The sequence below is a fragment of the Schistocerca cancellata genome, unplaced genomic scaffold (genome assembly GCF_023864275.1).
Source record: "Schistocerca cancellata isolate TAMUIC-IGC-003103 unplaced genomic scaffold, iqSchCanc2.1 HiC_scaffold_552, whole genome shotgun sequence".
Lineage (NCBI taxonomy): Eukaryota > Metazoa > Arthropoda > Insecta > Orthoptera > Acrididae > Schistocerca > Schistocerca cancellata.
The window spans coordinates 20001-25000 of record NW_026046565.1 but is presented as its reverse complement, the minus strand read 5'-3'; the positions used below and the strand labels follow the sequence as shown (position 1 = coordinate 25000).

The 5000-nt window shown below is 54.1% G+C and overlaps 1 non-coding gene across 1 annotated transcript in view; it reads left to right on the top strand.

Annotated features, from left to right (window-relative positions):
• The first annotated feature begins 3993 nt into the window (after positions 1-3993).
• Positions 3994-5000, top strand: part of LOC126130219 (small subunit ribosomal RNA) — a 1909-nt gene continuing 902 nt past the window's right edge. Inside the window, exon 1 of the ribosomal RNA XR_007527392.1 lies at positions 3994-5000. This exon is cut by the window's right edge and continues 902 nt beyond it. This is a non-coding gene — a ribosomal RNA (small subunit ribosomal RNA).

Below are 5000 nucleotides of genomic sequence, written 5' to 3'. Positions count from 1 at the left end.
TGACCAAACTACATTGCCGTCTGGCCCAGAAACGACACCTCCATCTACAGGAATCCAACGGAACTACACCAACCATACTGCCAAACCACAGCATCGCCATCTATGACAATGTGACGAAACCACATGCAATAGCCCCATCTACGCGAATCGGACGACACTACGTCCACCATGTCGCGCGCAACACGAAAACTAAATACCGCCATCTGCAAGTCTCCCGAAACATGACCTGCTGCACCGACGATACCGCCATCTATGAGACGCCACCCCGACTACGACATCGCTAGGTCCCACAGTACCCATTTTTCGACGCCACCCACAAAGCCTGCATCATCTGTCCACCACAGGAACCCGAACGCCAGTGCCTGCGTCGCACGAAGTAGTCAACCGACAATCACTCCACCCGCACCCGCACGTGCCCCACCCCAACCGCCCAAATCGCAACCCAAGCGGATGAACGGCGGACTCTTCCCGCACTCGTACGTTGCAATCCACCCCTATATCTTGCGTTTCATGACGAGTTATATCCAATATGCCAAATTCCCGCTGTCCCTATACATGCTGTAAGTCTGTGCACACAATATGAACCACACCTCAGCGAGACACTCCATCACACATTACTCTCTGCCTGTAACAGACACAGATACGATATGTAAGCACCAGCATGGACCAACGTCCGGTGCATCCTCTCCGCCACAGTACACCATCCACACTATGATAACCACACCAGGGGGTCCAATTATAAAATAGAATATCCCACCCGTCCAACATCCACAATTGCTCAGATAAGCCACCAACACCCACACATGTCCTACACAGGGGTGCACCCAACACCACCACACTGCCTCCTGTTACGGCACAGAAACAATGGCAGGAATGAATCACACAGGTCTGCCACTCCCTTGCCGCAACCACAGACGCGGCGCGCCTCCAGTCACGAGCGAAAAGCGCATCCTGACGAGACAGAACTGCTGTGACATACTGACGCTGCCTCAGACATTCACTTACAATGATCACTACCAACGAACCTGCCCCCCCCCCCCCCCCAAACACACTATCTCTTACCATGTTGTGTACTGTAATCCAACCCATTTTGCACCTTAACCTAACCAAATTTGTAACGCAATTTGTACCGCAATGTAACGCAATTTGTACCGCAATGTAACGCAATTTGTACCGCAATGTAACGCAATTTGTAACGCAATTTGTGTCTTAACCTAACCCACGTTGTGCCTTAACCTAACCCACGTTGTGCCTTAACCTAACCCACGTTGTGCCTTAACCTAACACACGTTGTGCCTTAACGTAACCCACGTTGTGCCTTAACGTAACCCACGTTGTGCCTTAACGTAACCCACGTTGTGCCTTAACGTAACCCACGTTGTGCCTTAACGTAACCCACGTTGTGCCTTAACGTAACCCACGTTGTGCCTTAACGTAACCCACGTTGTGCCTTAACGTAACCCACGTTGTGCCTTAACCTAACCCACGTTGTGCCTTAACCTAACCCACGTTGTGCCTTAACCTAACACACGTTGTGCCTTAACGTAACCCACGTTGTGCCTTAACGTAACCCACGTTGTGCCTTAACGTAACCCACGTTGTGCCTTAACGTAACCCACGTTGTGCCTTAACGTAACCCACGTTGTGCCTTAACGTAACCCACGTTGTGCCTTAACCTAACCCACGTTGTGCCTTAACCTAACCCACGTTGTGCCTTAACCTAACCCACGTTGTGCCTTAACCTAACCCACGTTGTGCCTTAACCTAACCCACGTTGTGCCTTAACGTAACCCACGTTGTGCCTTAACGTAACCCACGTTGTGCCTTAACGTAACCCACGTTGTGCCTTAACGTAACCCACGTTGTGCCTTAACGTAACCCACGTTGTGCCTTAACGTAACCCACGTTGTGCCTTAACGTAACCCACGTTGTGCCTTAACCTAACCCACGTTGTGCCTTAACCTAACCCACGTTGTGCCTTAACCTAACCCACGTTGTGCCTTAACCTAACCCACGTTGTGCCTTAACCTAACCCACGTTGTGCCTTAACCTAACCCACGTTGTGCCTTAACCTAACCCACGTTGTGCCTTAACCTAACCCACGTTGTGCCTTAACCTAACCCACGTTGTGCCTTAACCTAACCCACGTTGTGCCTTAACCTAACCCACGTTGTGCCTTAACCTAACCCACGTTGTGCCTTAACCTAACCCACGTTGTGCCTTAACCTAACCCACGTTGTGCCTTAACCTGCTCTGTAATTGGCATATGACACGTTACATTAATCTAGTGTTGTCTAACCACAACCCTCTGAATATAGTTCGCTACTCGCACCGCCCACCCTCTTGTGTGTCGTTTCATGTTGAACACTTCGCAAGTGTTGCTTACTTTTTACATGCTCCCGCTGTACACTGTAATGTGGACAACTGCAGGATGTACATCGCCCCCCCCCCTCCACCCTGCCTTCGCACGCTGGTCGTTCAGGTGCTTGCGTGTTCAATGCCCTTCGCAGCTGTTCACTGGCATTCGCATGTCGAAGCGCTCAGTCTACGTCGTGGTACGGCCTGTGTCCACTGTCCGCTGATATCGTAAGCTTAATCCTCACATTGTACTGCACATAGGTCCGTATGTACTGAATGATACGCTGTGGCACATGTGTGACCGTACGACTGCGCCCAACAACAGCGAACCATACGGTCCAAATGTTGTGCACTCAGCCACGTGCCGTCTCCCCATAACAGCTACATTGCAGTGTGGTACGCCATAGAGACGTGTGGGAGTAACGGACGCCCTGGATGGCGATCAGCATGAGCCGTCTGTTGATGTAGTGGCGCGTGTATTCAAACGTAGTCGTCTCTTCTCACACAGTGTGATAGCATGGTGCACCGCGTTCCACATCTGCGACATGGTACAGATGCTGGTTGACAGTCGGTCTCGTAATGGACATCGCATACGTAGGGGGCCACCTCCCACGTGTTCTCTAGTCGTGCACATTTTGTTGCGTGTATGTGGGCAGACGTAGTGTGTCGTGACACCTAACAGACAGGTATGCAATAATCGTTGCATTTGCAAACTGGGATGGACGTCTACGTTTGCTGGTGACGTGACGCAACGCAAATGAACAACTGGTAAACCCATTGTGGTGCGGTTGTTGTTGCTGGAGGTAAATCAGTAAGGGCAAATCTGTGTGTGAAGCGATACGCGGCGGTGGCTGGGTGGGACCGTCCCCGGCCGGTGAGGGGGGGCCGCCCGGCGTGCTGGCCGCGCGGTGCGTGGGCGCACGCGCTACAGCCGGCTGGTGGGGGCGCCCAGTGGCAGGCGCGCCGGCCGACGGACGCGGCAGGCGGCGCAGCTGCGCGCCGGGGCACCCTGCGCGCGGCGCCGGGCGGCCAAAGTGGGTCCTCGCGGGCCCGGTGCGAAGCGCGGTGGACATCTGCAGTGTGCTGGTCCGACTGAGGACTGTGTGCGTTGAGGATGCGCCGCCGCCCGGCACTCGGCGCCGCGACGCCGTCTGCTGCTCGGTCGCCCCAGCGGTTCTCGCTGGTGGTTTGTATCGCAGTTGTGCAGACGTGTTGGCACGTGCGCTGTGCTGGGAGAGTTCGCTTCGGCACCCACGTGGGGCCTTTGCCCTTCTGTGGCGCTGGCGTTGGAGCTGCCGGTCACCGTAGGTGGCGCGTGTTGTCTCCCGCCGGCAATGCCACGACAGCACGCTCCCGGGCCTCTGTCGGCAGCGGCAAGCTCAGTTGGGAGCACGGGTGGTCGCACCTAAAGCGTCTACTCGCCTAACTCCGGGCGATTGCGCCTCTCTCGAACCCGACCAAGTACTTAGGACGGCGCTGCGCGCCGCCGGGACCTGAGAGGGTTTCGAGGTGTATTGTGCAGGGGAGCTCAGCCTCCTCCTGTTTGCAGAATAATTGAGCGGACGCTTGCGTGTTCGCGCGGGCCCCTGGGACACACTCCCGGGCGGCCGGCTGCTCAGCTCTAGTTGACGCAGCTCCCTGGTTGATCCTGCCAGTAGTCATATGCTTGTCTCAAAGATTAAGCCATGCATGTCTCAGTACAAGCCGCATTAAGGTGAAACCGCGAATGGCTCATTAAATCAGTTATGGTTCCTTAGATCGTACCCACGTTACTTGGATAACTGTGGTAATTCTAGAGCTAATACATGCAAACAGAGTCCCGACCAGAGATGGAAGGGACGCTTTTATTAGATCAAAACCAATCGGTCGGCTCGTCCGGTCCGTTTGCCTTGGTGACTCTGAATAACTTTGGGCTGATCGCACGGTCCTCGTACCGGCGACGCATCTTTCAAATGTCTGCCTTATCAACTGTCGATGGTAGGTTCTGCGCCTACCATGGTTGTAACGGGTAACGGGGAATCAGGGTTCGATTCCGGAGAGGGAGCCTGAGAAACGGCTACCACATCCAAGGAAGGCAGCAGGCGCGCAAATTACCCACTCCCGGCACGGGGAGGTAGTGACGAAAAATAACGATACGGGACTCATCCGAGGCCCCGTAATCGGAATGAGTACACTTTAAATCCTTTAACGAGTATCTATTGGAGGGCAAGTCTGGTGCCAGCAGCCGCGGTAATTCCAGCTCCAATAGCGTATATTAAAGTTGTTGCGGTTAAAAAGCTCGTAGTTGGATTTGTGTCCCACGCTGTTGGTTCACCGCCCGTCGGTGTTTAACTGGCATGTATCGTGGGACGTCCTGCCGGTGGGGCGAGCCGAAGGCGTGCGACCGCCTCGTGCGTGTTCGTGCGTCCCGAGGCGGACCCCGTTGAAATCCTACCAAGGTGCTCTTTATTGAGTGTCTGGGTGGGCCGGCACGTTTACTTTGAACAAATTAGAGTGCTTAAAGCAGGCAAGCCCGCCTGAATACTGTGTGCATGGAATAATGGAATAGGACCTCGGTTCTATTTTGTTGGTTTTCGGAACCCGAGGTAATGATTAATAGGGACAGGCGGGGGCATTCGTATTGCGACGTTAGAGGTGAAATT